Source organism: Musca autumnalis, unplaced genomic scaffold, assembly GCF_047663935.1.
Source record: "Musca autumnalis isolate F117 unplaced genomic scaffold, ASM4766393v1 scaffold_1, whole genome shotgun sequence".
Classification (NCBI taxonomy): domain Eukaryota; kingdom Metazoa; phylum Arthropoda; class Insecta; order Diptera; family Muscidae; genus Musca; species Musca autumnalis.
In genome coordinates, this window is record NW_027411644.1 from 2,069,991 (window position 1) to 2,085,935 (window position 15,945).

Sequence of the window (15,945 nt, forward strand, 5' to 3'; positions counted from 1 at the left end):
CGGATTGTCATTTAAAATCCCATTAAGTGTTGCTCACCCAAACACTGGCATAGATTCAATGGAACAGAGAGCTGAAAATGAAAAATTATGGAAATATTTAAGAATTAATAAATGTGTGAACAAGATTTGGTTGTTTTGCTACCAACGATTTATGATTGTTTCGGGTGTTCCCATATGACCTCAAACAACAAGAGTTGATTGGGTGTGTACAGTGGCCCAGAATCAGTTTATTTTCCATATTGACGAAGACAACAATAAACAATTTATAGGGAGTCAATTTTTGTTTTTAAACACATACATCATTCCTTTCTTTATATAGGTAAACATTTTATATAGGCAAGCAAAAAATTCCGTTGCAGTACGCTAAGTACAATAAATTTATTTGTTATTTTAGTTAATTTGCTTAAATACAAGTGGTCATTTTTTAGACATTTTTTGTATATTTCAAATCAAATTTTGTTCTTTGGGACCCACCACTATTGACCCCTAGATGGAACTTACGTCAGTGTGGTGGTTAGATAACAGGATTGCTGTCTAATATATAATTGGGTTCCTTTATTTCCTTGCTGTATTTGTAAATAACTACATTTACTTTCCATGCTACAAAATGTCGCAGTCATGGTAAAGAATTTTTCACATCATGATAGAGAAATTCCAACAATTTAAATTGATGCCGATTATTATGATGTACGGGGTTTTGAAGTTTTTCTGTTAAATTTGTTCCAAAGTAATGTAATACCTCGAAATACTGCTCGTACATATTTGCATATGTCGATTCTGTAAAAATCAACAAAAGCTATTTCTTAAGATCATTGATATTTTTTCTTAATACAAATTTTGTAGTTGTAGCCAAAACTATCCGTCTTTCCATTATAAATTAACCGAAAAGTCTTACGTTTCCAATAATGACAGTGTATGTATGTGCTATATCTCCGGTAAGTTATCGTGTATATCAACTTATGTACAGTCACGAAAACAATATTTCGTTAAAATAGGCTAAGTTTATTTGCAATTTATAAATAAGAATTACCTGTTATTTTTAGGTGACAATAAATGTATTGCAAAGGGAAATTTTTAAAGTCATTATGCATTTTTATGACTTATGCGGCTAATAATGGATTAACAGTATTGAATGTTATAAAGTTCAGTGATAAAAAGCCGTAATGGAGGCTTCATACAGGTAAAAAACGCTTGAGAACATATTAACAATAAACAATGACGAATCGGCCACAGACAAGTAAGCAAAGAATAATTATTTGACTCAATATGTATTGTCGAGTAACGGACAAATGCAAAACCGTCAGATTTTGGCTTTGAAAACATCAAAATACCTCTGGAAAGTGTAGGGAAAAATAGACCCTCAGTGCAATATTTAGAAACGACCTACAGCAGAGCAGTATTTCCTCGGAATAGTATTGGAATGGCTTCATTTTTACCAAATGGATAGATATTATCCTCTATTATTATCCTCTACGATAATAATAAATCCCAAAAAATGTGTAAAATCCAAAAAAAAGTGAGAAAAGGCTATAGTCGGTACGGGGCCGACTATGTAATACCCTACACCACTACCTCTGTGCATAATCTTTTCACTCTAAAACATTTATTTTATGGAGACACGACAGTTTTCATATATCTGGCTTTTATACCAAATGACTTAAGGCGAACTGAACCAAAATAATTAATATTTAATTTTATATTTGACTACATACTATCGACATCACCAACATCGATATGCTTCTATTTCTGTGAGAAAATTTTGTGATGATCCGATCAAAATTCCGACCTTTAGTGTGATTGCAGAAAAAGTGGAAAAAGGGATGTATTACCGGCTATTGCGATATATCTATTATTTGACCACCTACGCCAACCTTTTAAAGATGGGATTTTCTACTTTCTTAGTCAGGCGTTGGTTTTAGATGAACCCCAACCAAAGGTGTGATATTCATTATTATTATTAAAATCGCAAAAATGAAAAGTTGGGTTCTATTAGCGACTATTGTGATATCTTCGTTGTTTGACCACCTACAATAACCTACGTTACATCATTGTAAAGGTGATATTTTCTACTTTCCTTTCTTTTTATATACCCCTTATAGACGCTGAGATATTTGCTTTGGAATAAAATGTTGACTATTTCTCCAAATAAATTTTTTGCTCATTCCGACCCCTAAATATTATCCGACCATCACCAAAATCAATAGGCTTCTTCCTCTGTGAGAACCCCATTAACCCTCAAAATTTCGTTACGATCCGATCAAAATTGCGACCTGTAGCGTGATTTCCAAAAAATGGATAAATAGGATGTATTACCGATTATTGCGTTGGTCACCTACGCCGACCTAGTTTGCATCATTTTAAATATGGAATTTTCTACTTTTATAGTCAGGCTTTGCTTTTGGAAAGTCCCCAACCAAAGCTGTGATATTCGTCATTATAATTAAAATCGCAAAAATGAAAAATTGGGTTTTATTTGCGACTATTGTGATATCTTCGTTGTTTGATCACCTACGAGAACCTACTTAACATCATTAGAAAGGTGATATTTTCTACTTTCATTGTCAGGTTTGGTATATATATTGGTATACCCCTTATAGATGCTGAGATATTCGCTTTGTAAAAAACGTTGTCTTTTTTTCCAAATAAGTTTTTTGCCCATTCCGACCCCTAAATATTATCCGACCATCACCAAAATCAATAGGCTTCTTCCCCTCCGGGGCCCCCATCAACATTACAAGGTTTAGATGGACAAACGGACGGACACACATAGCCAGATCGACTCAGCTCGTCGAGACATTCATTTTGGTATGTATAAGTATGGGTCTACGACCATTATTTCGACGCGTTACAAACTTTTTGGCCAAAACCAACTTTTAATACCCTCCCGACATAGTGGTCTAGGGTACAAAAACATAATATATGGAAATTAAACCCCTACTGGAGAAGCTGGAAAACCCTATGTTTGGGTACTATATTTTACACCAAGCAAAATAGTAATCGAAAACGAGTTCACGGACATAATAATGATTAGAAAAACATCCCCACTGACATCATTAGGAAATATTTAATAGTCATTATTCTGGATGTCACTAAAAGGGATCGAAAAAGCTCCAACATGTTCAACTACCACCATTTCAAAGGCCAGATCATGGCATAAAAATCTTATTTGTGTAAATTGCTGATGTAATATAACAACACTAAACTTATAAATACCTCGGGCTAAAAGCCTAATATCAACACTTATAAAATGTGTGGATCCATTTTAAGAAAAAAAACTCGAAAAAGATCCTCCAACGAAAGATTAAGATTTACTAAACATTGGGGAACCAGTACCCTTAGAGTGTAACATACCGAACCTTAATTTTGGTTTAACTAAGCTCATTAAAGCTTAAATAAATGTCCAAAGTGGGTAGACAACTCATTAAGGAACACAACTTTAGTAATTTTCCAAGAAACCATAGATTTGGTAATTTTTGTAAAACATTTATTGTCACCCCCATGTAGCAGGTAATTCTTATTTTTGATCGTATTAGCCTCTTTTAACGGAATATTGTATTGAGGACCAATAGCAAGAGATTAGCACAAAAAACCGGACGGTTTTTACATAATTTGTTGCCATAAAAGTCCAAGATTTATCTTGGTCCCTCCTTCATCTCAAGTGGACACTGACCTCCCCGTGGTGTCACCTGGGGTAGCTGCCTTTAACATCCGTTAAAGGTAGTGAGCTTAAATGTGCCGCGCGTTCACCCTTGGATGCTTGGGTTTTGGTGAAAAAACAAAAGAAAAGAAAAACAAATCTCTCAAAAGTTGACGACCCCCGCAAACGTTTTAAGGACCATGATCTGCGAATCTGCACCTGGAATGTTCGCACTCTTTATAGAAAAGGTGCAGTTTACGTATTGGCAGATGTACTTGAAAAGTATAGGGCCGACATTACTGCCATACAGGAAATACGATGGAATGGGAAAGGCGTCACAACAACACGCTCATGCTCCCACTGAAGACAAGGACTAACAGACCAAAGATATATTTTATGAGTGCTTAGACGAAACATATGACCGTTGTCCTGCCCATGACATTAAAATTATTCTAGGCGATTTTAATGTCAAATTGGACAGGAAAATATCTTCGGCCCAACAGTCGGAAAATTCAGTCTCCACAGTGAAACATCTGACAATGGTATGAGGATGATAGACTTCGCGCCGGCAAAAAACATGGTAGTTAGCAGCAGCAGATTTCAACATATCGACATCCATAAGGGCACCTGGCTGTCTCCAGATCATAAAACAAGAAATCAAATTGATCACGTTGTGATAGATGGAAGACATTCATCGAGCGTGTTGGATGTGCGTTGGTTCCGAGGAGCAAACATAGACTCGGACCACTACCTTGTTGCAGCCAAGGTACGCACCCGGTTAAACGTAGCAAAAAAAGTACGAACAGACACAACACGAAAGTTAGACATCGGTAACCTGCAATCACAACAGATAGCCACAGCATATTCCACTCAACTAGCCCAATTGCTTAATCAAAGCACTCCTCATCCCGATAACATATCAGCGTAATGGCAAAGCATTGCCCACTCCATGCAATCAGCCGCAAAATCCATACTTGGATACCAGAGACCTCCACCAAGGAATCCATGGTATGATCAGGAGTGTCGTGCTGCCACCGAAGAGAAAAATGCGGCATATAGGGCTACTTTACAATCCGTAGCAACGCGTAGCGCACGAGAGAGACACAGGGAGAAAAAGGAGAGAGGAGAAACGTCATTTCAGCAGGAAAAAAAAAGCGGTGGAGAAGCGGGAGTGTGAAGAAATCGAGATATACAGGAGCCAGAATGAAGTCCGAAAAGACCAGCAAAGTAATTTGGTAACAGATACAGATAGTGTGCTCAGGATATGGAAAGAACATTTTTCAAAACTGTTGGTATCCAATAACAGCGAAGACGACGAAGATACCACAGTCCCAATCCCAGAAGATGGTATTGAATGTATACCGCCCAGCCAAGATAAGGTAAAGACAGCAATAAATCGGCTGAAGAATAACAAGGCAGCAGGAGCCGATGGCTTACCAGCCGAGCTGTTCAAAACCGGAGGCGACACGCTGATAAGGTGTATTCATCAGCTGTTAGCACCACCTGGCAGGAAGAACGAGTACCCGACGATTGGAACCTGAGTATCCTGTGCCCCGTCCACAAGAAAGGAGATAAGAATGTATGCTCTAACTATAGGGGCATAAGTCTACTCCCTATTGCCTACAAGATCGTGTCAGGGATATTGTGCGAACGACTAAAGCCTATGGTCAACGAGATAATTGGGCCCTACCAATGCGGCTTTAGACCTGGCAAGTCCACCATTGACCAGATATTTACTCTGCGGCAAATCCTGGAGAAGACCCAAGAGATGCAGATCGACACCTACCACCTTTTTGTCGATTATAAAGCAGCCTTCGGCAGCCCGCTGCGTTCAAAGGTATCCCAAGCCATGTCTGAAAGCTCATCCGGCTTTGTAAAATGACTTTAACTGACACGAGATCCTCAGTTAAATTAGGAAGGAACCTCTCCGAAGAGTTTTGTACCAAAAGAGGTTTCAGACAAGGAGACGGCCTTTCGTGTGATCTCTGGCAAAATCTACACCAATAGCCACATGTTACTTGCTTATGCTGATGATATAGACATAATGGGACGATCAGTAAAAGGAGTAACTGATACCTTTATGAAGGTCGACGGAAAATGTGCTAAAGTGGGTCTGGAGGTATACGGTGAGAAGACCAAGTTGATGGTGTCGACGCGCAATGCGCCCATTGAGCTCGGACAACCTGTGAAAGTTGGTTCCTATAATTTTGAGGTAGTAAAAGACTTCATCTACCTCGGCACCTGCGTAAACACAACAAACAACATAAGTTGTAAATTAAAAAAAAAAAAGAATTGTATTGGCCAACAGATGCTACTTTGGTTTAAGTAAGCAGTTTAAAAACAAAGCCACATCTCGTCAAACAAAAATAACACTGTACAAAATACTGATACTACCCGACGTCGCATGAACCAGGAGCTGTATCTGCTATACAACAACATCAGTACAGTTAAACGTATCGAGATACTGCGATTGCGTTGGCTAGGCCATATCATAAGAATGGGCGAAGATGAATCCGCTAAAAAGGCGTATAAATACGAACCGCTTGGCGGTGCACGCAGAGTTGGCAGGCCAAGGAATATATGGCGGAAACAGAGTGCGAAGCAACAAATAAAGAGAATTGGAGATTTTTTCTTAGTTCGGCCTATGCACGGTGGTCGAAAGCACTGATCTAGCGGCGCGAAATTCATAACTTGCAAACGAATTGAGATACGTCAGTGAAATTTTGCACAAACTCATCTTGAACCTGTGGGTAATAATGGGCCAAATATGAACAATATCGGCTAATGTTTTGGTATAGCCCCCATATAACGCTACCTTCCGATTTTCGGTGTTTTGAGGATTTAAGCCACAATTTCGTAGCAAATTAGCTGTAATTTGGTACTTAGGGTTCCTAGTGGTCATAAAATATTTCCACCAAAAATTATGAACATAGGTCCACGTTTTGATATAGCCCCCTTGTAACCGTACCTCCCAATTTAAGGTATTTTGAGTATCATGACCACATTTTTAATTCAACTTGGCTGTAATTTTGCATTCCGTGTTCTCACTGCGTATAAAATCTTCTTCCAAAACATTTTCAATACGGATTTATGTTTCGATGTAGCCCCTTTGATGGTACCCCCGATTCGCTGAATTTTTACTTGTTATCCCATATTTAATAACATATGTATTTAGCTATAATATGGTGTTATAGTGTCTCCGGGGGTAGAACTCCTCCCTGCCAACATTTCTCAAGATAGGTCCATATTTTGATTTAGCTCCCATACAAATGCACAGCTAAATTTGTATGAATTTCATGCAAGATCCCTTATTTTAAAAGTGCAGTCATCAAAAGATTTGCAAATATTTGCAGCCCGAATGTGGTTATTCAGTATCCAGAGAGTCCAATTTCATTCCCCAAGAAATAATCGGACCTAAGTTCGGCCAAGTTTACAAGATGCACTCTATGGAACAAGCGCGTACAACCCATAAAAACACTAAAAAATTAAATTTTTTGAAAATTTATTGCTATATAACTAAGTACCTCCTGACCCCAAACTAATTTTTATAGCTTAAATCACACCCTCTGCTATTAATTAAAAATACATCTTGTCCATTTTCATTACGAATTTATTTAACATTTAAACAAATATGAAGTTAACTTTTTTGCAACAATTTTGCAAATCGATACAATGGAAAATATTTCGCAATTTTATAGTTCGATTTTTTTACTTTTGCGCCGCTAGATCAGTGGTTTTGACCAGTGTGCTATGGAGCAAATATTCTGTAATGGGCCAGCTAAGTAAGTAAGTAAGTGGTGTAGGGTATCACATGGTCGGCCAGGTCCGACTATGTTCAATGTTCATGGAAGATCTTCAATGTTCATTAAAATGGACATTAAAAATTTTTAGGAATGAATATGGGTTTTTAGAATGTTTCAGAGCTGGATAGAATTTCTGAAACACTTAACCAAGTTAACATTTTCAACCACACGAATTTGCTTAGAATTTTAAAGTGCCCTCGAAATTTGTTTTGAATTTATTTATGACTGGCAAATATTTTTGTTTATCTGTGTTTATTTTTAGTGAAATCGTCAATCGTATGGCTCGAGTATTCAGTGTCTTTCAGCAATTGAAGTTCCTCAAATACATTTATGTTTAACAAGTTCATATTGTCATTGTAAATGAATCAGTCTGTATGTGATTGTGGGAGTACATTGGGAGTCCCCATAGATATATTCTATTAACGCCAAGTTGAATAATACACTTTGCAACAGCCGAAAGACTTTGATCTCTGACTCTTAAATTTTTCATTAAAAAGTTTACAAAAGAAAGATTTTCGTTTCAATGGAAAATTGCTAAAGCGGCTTATTTGGCACGTGTGACCCAATCGATGAATGGAAATTATCTCTCCAGTTTATGACTTCTTGAAGTTCATCTTTCACACAAACTTGTCGTCATTATTATTACCGTCGTAGCCTTCCTTCATCATCACAATTCATATTGTTGTCGTTATGTATTGACATTGTCTCCTTTGCACTCTCGCACTCTGTTGTCTTTGCAGCTCCTTTACGGACGGACGGATGAATGAAGCTCAGGGTGTTGCTTTGTTGTGAAGTGTCAATGTTGGCATCGTCTTTACATTCGTCTCGTATTTATTTAAATAAACCGTTGGCCATTGTATTGTTGCAGAGCCGTGGTGTTGCAGCGTTGTGCTGGTGACAGGTCTTCCTTTTTGATATGTTTATTATTGTGTGAAATTATCATTCAGAAATTGTTTGCATTTCAATAAAAAACAATTATCCCCCATTTTGATTTTTAACAATGAACTCGACAATCTCTGCTCGCCAGATGACAAACGCTTTTGTTCAATCATTCTCGATCTCGCTCTCCATGCCTGTCTCTCTTTCGCCTAGACGATATCGTCGTGCCGGGATGGGTGATGAGGATGATATGAAGTGGATGGGTGTCACAGGATGTCATATAGGATTAAATCGTTCACAAATGTTCGAGTGTCTGAGTGGAAATGACATTGAGTGTATGTCAATGATAATGTCGTTTTACCTCCCACACCATGTCACCCGGAATCTCGAATTGTTTGGTTCCCATACTTTTATGAGTGTGTGTACGTAGAATAGACAAACATCCAAATACGTTTACAAATTATTTATTAACAAGTACGTAGGTACTCGTCGTTTAATAAGAGGCTGTTTACATGATTCCGAAATCCCGTTTATACAAAAATAATACATATTCAAAAATGATTTATCGTACATTCACATACATATAGCAGCACGCATACATACAGGCAGCATATTCATTTCTTAAATCGGTGGGAGATGAAAAAAAATGTATAAATCAATTTAGTGCTTAGATAAATATTCAACAGAATGTTTTATAAATCCATTTAAGTGAAAAATATTCATCAGCCTCCTTTTAAGCAATCGAATGTTGCACAGTGAGTGGAAGTGCGAAACAAATCAGAAGTAACAGTTAAAGTTAAAATAAATAAGTGAAAAAGTATCAGTCGGCTTTGCCAACAGAGATATTCCCTCAGCTTGTGTGAATTGAAACGTCCAGTTATTGGCAATATCGAATCTATGGATTTCGGATTTTGTGGGCCTTTTTGGAATTTGCCGACAAAAAATATATTGGGTTTGAAGCTCGAAAGTGTTGCGGAAGATGTACTTGAATGAATGGATCGACGTAGTCCATTGTGGAAGTGGATCTTATTTTGGGAGTCATTCCATTTGATAGATATTGTACCCAACAGTCATTTCAGTTGGTCTGAAAAACGTAATATTGGGCGTTTTTTTTCGGGCAATTTTCTCAGAAAGTATGCACTTGGCCCTAAAAAAATTGTACCGTAGAAATGGCATCGAATTAAAGGTTTTTTCAACAAAGATCAAAGCGATTCGATAGCAGCCCTAAACTGTATTTTTTTCGAAATTTTGTGTGAGTGGTACCCGAAGGAGTTGACATATGTAACCGATTTTCGAACATGATCTATGTCTCGTAGAAATATAACGATGTGAAAAGTATGGACCAAATCGGTTACTACCTTCGAGAGTTATCACGTGCACCATTTTAGTGAATAGTGTTGAACTTTGGTGGGAGAGGTACCTAGAAGAGTGGACCGATATGGCCCATTTAGAACTTGATTTAAGTTTGAACAAAATATTACGACTGCCAAATTCTGGCCCGAATCGGTTTATCCGTCCGAGAGTCATCGTGCGCTTCAGTCACTACACGAATATTTAGAGGGTAATTTTTCAGGAAGTATTGACTTGCCACTGAAAAAAACTTATAACGTCGTAATGGGGGCTGTGAATACAAGATGTTACAACACAAATCAAAACAATTCAAGAGGAGGTCTTAAACTACACCTTTAAGAAATTTTGTGTGGGAGGTACCCCAAGGAGTGGACTTATATAATCCATATTCGAACTTGATCTATGTCTGCTAGAAATATTACGATGTGCAAAGTATGAACCTAATCGGTTAGTTCCTTTCGAGAGTTTCGTAGCCCTTTTTGTACATTTGAAATTGCCGGCAAAATGTGGATTAGGATTAAAGTTCAAAAGTGTTGCGTAGGAGGTGCTTCAAGAAGCGGATCCTATTTTGGGAGTCATATCTTTTCGGTTGATATGGCGCCCACTAGTCATTTCGGTGGGTCATCATATAGCTTTTTACCAGTATGCCAGGAAGCATGGAAATGTCCACGGAAAACATAATATCGCTGTAAACAGGACCACAACGAACGACATCGGTGTACATTTCCAAAGGATCTTCGAACAGACACTAAACTGCACTTAGGCACAAATGTTGAACTTCTGTGGGGTGGGTACCCTAAGGAGAGGACCGATATGAGCCATTTTAGAAGTTAAACTAAATATTGACAAAATATTACGAGATCCATAGTTTGGACCAAATTGGTTGCCCCGTTCAAGAGATATCGTGCCTATCATCGAACTGAAACTAAGTTTGGACAAGATATGACGAAGGCCATATTTGGGACAAAATCGGTTGATCAGTTCGAGAGTTATCGTGCTCTCCAGCCATTACCTATGGTGTCATAGGGTTTTTTACACCTTTCGGCTGTTTTCTCAAAAAGTATGAGCTTACCCCTGAAAAAACTTTTACCGTCATAATGGAGGCAGCGAATACAAGTTGCATCAACAAAAATCAAAGGAATTCGAGAGAAGGTCTTAAAGTGAACTTTTCCGAAATTTTGTGTGAGATGTACCCGAAGGAGTGGACAAATATAGCCCATATTCGAACCTGATCTATATCTGGTAGATATATTAGGATGTGAAAATTATGGACCAAATCGGTCAGTCTCTCCCAGAGTTATTGTGCGCACAATATTTCCGAACATTTTCGAACTTTTAGGTGGAGGTGCCTGATGGGGTGGACCGATATGGCTTATCTTCGAACTTAAACTAAGTTTGTATAAAATATTACGAAGGCCAAATTTTGGACTGAATCGGCCGATCCGTTCGAAATTTATCATGCTCTCCAGCCACTACATATGGTGCCATAGGGGGTTTTGAAACTTTCACGCAATTTTCTCAGGAAGTGTGGACTTGCCCTTGATGGAATACAAGTTCTTGTTACAAAAATCAAAGCTATTCGAGAGCTGGTTCTAAATTGAAATTTTCCGAAATTTTGTAAGGGAGGTACCCGAAGGGGTGGGCCGATTGAGTCCATATGGGAACCTCATCTAAGTTTGATAGAAATTTAACGATGTGCAAAGTGTGGGCCAAATATGTTACTCGCGTCAAGAGCTATCGTGAGCATACATTTTCCGAACTTTTTTGAACTTTTGTGGGGGAGGTACCGGAAGGAGTGGACCGAACTTAAATTAAGTTTGGACAAAATATTACGATATCCAAAATTTTGTTCGAATCGGTTGATCCGTTTGAGAGCTATGGTGCGCGCCGGCCAGCCAGACGGATATGCCTAAATCAACTCCAAGTTGTCTGAAACGATTTAGTCCAAACATACTTGGGGTCTAAAACCATTATTTCGAGGAGGCACATTTTGCTTCGTTAGCATAAATGCTGGTATAAACAGTGCAACAGTTATAATTCAAAAAATGCTAATGTAAGTTTATTGAAAGCACAATTGAAAAATCTGACCCGAATTATGGCAACATCTTAATCTGTTATTTTTGTGTTTTACTAATTAGGGTTATACCTCGAATCTCTGAACGCAACCTGGTGGCAAGGGTTAAAATTACCGTTTTGCACACTGATTGTGTTCGATTCCCTGACCAGTTAACATTACATTTTTCCACGTTGGTTATAAACACCTCAGCATATTTCTAGTCAGAGTTTCTGAGTATTTAACTGCTCTATTAAGTGGTGCCCGAGGTGTGTCCCAAATTTCAGATACATAAAGCTTACACTGTGCTACAGGGAAAATTTGCAGGGGTTCTGATGCATAAATTCGGTATTGTGGGTGTCCATGGAAGACGAAAATACCTTTGGGTCACTTCGTTTTTTGATTTTATAACGGTAAATGTAGTAAAAAACGGTGTTTCTTGGATTTTCAACTTAAAACGGTTATAACTTTTTTCCACAATGGACTTTTACAGCTTATTTTTTATTTAACAAGTATAAAAGTATCAGTCGGCTTTGCCGACAGAGATATACCCTCAGCCTGTGTATAATGAAACAATTTTTTCCCAAAATACGTATGTATTTAGGGGGTTTTAAAATTTTTTGGGCGTTTGAACAGACAAAAATGATGATTAGGATTAAAGATCAAAAGTTTTGCGGAGGAGATACTAAAAGGAATGAATCGACATTGACCATTATGGATGTGGATCTCCAGCCACAACATATGGTGCCATAGGGGGTTTTTACACTCATCGGGATGTTTGCTCAAGAAGTATGGACTTGCCCCTAAAAACTTTTACCATCGTAAATGAGGCAGCGAATGCAAGTTTTCAAATTCTCCGAACATTTTTGAACTTTTGTGGGGGAGGTACATGAAGGAGTGGACCGATATAGCTTATCTTCAAACTTAAACTATGTTTGGACAAAATATTACTAAGGCCAAATTTTGGACCGAATCGGCAGATCCGTTGTAGAGTTATCTTGCGCTCCAATCACCTCACACGGTGTCATAGGGGTTTTTTGCAACTTTCAAGCTATTTTCTCAGGAAGTATGGACTTGCCCCTGATGAAACTTGTAGCGTCGTATGGAGGGCAGTGAATACAATTTGCTAAAACAAAAATCAAAGCGATTCGAGAGATGGCCCTAAACTGAACTTTTGCGAAATTTTGTGTGGGAGGTACCCAAAGGAGTGGACCTATTGATACCATATTGGAACCTCATATTACTCTGGTAGAAAGATTACCCTATACAAAGTATGGACCAAATCGGTTACTCCCTTCAAGAGTTATCGTGCGCACAAACTTTCCGAACATTTTCGAACTTTTGTGGGGGAGGTATCGGAAGGAGTGGGCCGATGTAGCTCATCTTCGAACTTAAAGTAAGTTTGGGTAAAATATTACGAAAGCCAAAATTTGAACCGAATCGGTTCATCCGTTCGAGAGTTATCGTGCGCTCCAGCCAGCAGGACAGACAGACAGACCGACAGACAGACGGACGGACATGGCTAGATCGACTCCAAATTGTCTGAAACACATTTCGTCCAAACATACTTGGGGTCTAAAACCATTATTTCGATGAGGCACATTTTCACCGTATCAAAGTGTATATGGTAAATTTCAAATTTCCTTTACAATTACATAGAAAAAAAATTAAAAACTTTTTTGGCGAGCACATCCGCCATTTTTGGTACATGGGTTAAGAAAAAAATCGTGGTTTCAAATCTATTCGCGTTCATAAAATTGGATGCTGCACTCAAAAGTTATATGCGGTTTTACTCTCTTGTAAAAAAAAATATTTAAAAATTCCTATTGAGTTGTAATAAGAACATGTATATATGAATCGTTAGCAGAATGTGATATCTATCCGTAGATGCTAAAATAGTTGCTAAATTTATTTTTATTTTCGCGGTAAATCAAAAAATATTGAAGAAATCTTGGAATAAATTTTATTTATTCTAAATCAAAGTCCAAAAAATCTCTAAAAAAATAATTTAAAAATACGTACAGAATCTAGACAACGCGTAGAAAAATGTGAGACCAAAATTATAAAGATCGCGTTTATAACTTGCATATTACAGCAACAACAAAGAACGGAAACTTATTGTTGGAAATTATTTCAAAAATATATTTTTGGTTAAATACGAAAAATTTGAAAAATAAATGTTGGGAGTTATTCTATTATTTCGCTAAATTTTGATCCAAATCCTGAAGTATTTTGCTTTAACTTCTACGAGAAAAGTAATTAGTCATCGTGAAAGTATATTTGCTTTCTGTGATAAGCTATAGAAATAAGAAGTAGAGAGTAATATTGAAATTACAACCAAAGAAAAAACACAAAAATTAAAAGGCGTGTAATTCGCGAATCCGTTGAAATCAGTTGGGGTGCATGTGCTTTTCGGATACAGTGAGTCCATGTCTATCAATATGCATGGATTTTCCCATGTTTCATTCAGCGGCCAAAGTGTGCCATCAGTTGCATCTTACTATTCAAAAAACCTTCAAGTGGGCAAAAATTACGCGATGTGCATATGATTATAAGGTGCATCCGATTTCAATGGCCACCTATTAAAAATACGTCAATATAAATTATTTTAGACAGATTCGCCAAGAACTGCGGATGTGCCACCGCATTCTATTTTGGGATAAATAGGGATATTACTCCTGAATCTTTGTAATTTGTGACACACCTTTTTGGCAAATATTATAATCGCGTATAAAGGATTACATTTATGCAAAAATAATCCATGAAAATCGCGTTTCAATTCGCGGAATTGTCAAAATATATTTTTGCAGATTTTCCTACTTTCAAGGTATCTATATCCGGCGTTTTAGTGGATGGATTTGACCGCGGAAGAGCTCATTAGATCCGGCACGTAAAAAAACTAAAATCACGCGGGGTTCAGGGGTACCTGTACGACAGTTGTAAATTTTAAAGCCAAAAAATAGGTTTTTTCAGAAAATTTACGGACCAAATTTTCGCCTTTGGACTTCTATTACTAGGAAGCTGTACGGAGCACACTCATGAGATATACATCGAACGACGTGGAATCGCGATTTCTACAATCCTATAAACTAGTTTCGATTATTATCTAGTTGCACCATCTAATTATAAGAAAAATTCGAAAAGCACTGAAATCAAAACTTCAAAATGTCAGCATCGATTTTAGGGGGATACAGTGTATATATCGAAAAGTCATACACTAGAACCATATTGCCTAAGGGGTATTCTTTAGTTCTTTCTTTGAGCATAGGTTTGAATTTTCCGTGGTTTGGCCAGAAATCAAGAAAGAACACAAAAAAACTTGTAAACTTCAACACATTTTTCCCATTTTTTTTATATTACCACCAGCGCAGCTTCCACGAAAATTATTTGTTATGGTCCATATTATGAGATCATAGCTAAAACACTTCAATATATATAAATGTATTCATATTTTATAAAATATATTAACAGTTCGCGACTTATTAAATGGTGAACCTCAACTTCAACGATTGTAAAACTTTTTTGAATATTACCATATACCCTCCTTAGCCTAAAGGCTGAGGGTATAAAAAGTGAAAAAATCATGTCTCTCGAACAAGCCAAAATTTTTAAAAAGGTTTATTTCAATAACATTGTATGGTTAGAAATATAAATTGTTTGGTCTGTTTTCCAGTTAATATTCATGAACCTTTTTTCAGAGAAGTCCAGAAAAGTTCCGAAATTTTTGTGGAGTTTTATGGTTTTAACAACGCTATAGTCTTCAAATCAAGCTGTCACAAATTAAAGTTGACCCAAAGGTCTACACGCAAGTGAAATATAAACCTGAACTTATCGATAACATCCTTTTTTCCTATATTTACCAACAATTAATTGACCAATTGTTTGTATATATGTGTATTAACTTTCTATTACAAACATGGAATCTGAATTAAAAAACATCTTAAAAATGTTGAGATTACAGGATTCCTACCATATGGCAATAAGCAGAGACAGCTTGTTGTGACTCTCATTCTTTTAAGACATTCCTATGCAGGCAATTGTCAAATGGCGGAAATATCCACAGGACATATGATTAGCAACATTTTCAAATAACAATAAATTCTAGCATTTTTTCGAAATTTAATTCTTTAAAGAACCGACAATGCACCGGTGTCTCAGGGATTAGATTTCGATTTGAATTACGTTGTGGACAGAGTGAAGTGGTGTCCTCTCAGCTCGTCACT

At 37.2% G+C, this 15,945-nt stretch overlaps 1 protein-coding gene across 4 annotated transcripts in view; it reads left to right on the forward strand.

Annotated features, from left to right (window-relative positions):
* Window positions 1-8,981: 8,981 nt before the first annotated feature.
* Window positions 8,982-15,945, forward strand: part of LOC141405657 (uncharacterized) — a 90,033-nt gene continuing 83,069 nt past the window's right edge. For 2 of the 4 annotated variants that reach the window (XM_073990540.1, XM_073990800.1), the window contains exon 1: window positions 8,982-9,102. The gene's annotated coding sequence lies outside the window, so the exon portion shown is untranslated. The remainder of the gene's footprint in view (window positions 9,103-15,945) is intronic. The other 2 variants (XM_073990381.1, XM_073990721.1) reach the window with 1 other exon arrangement.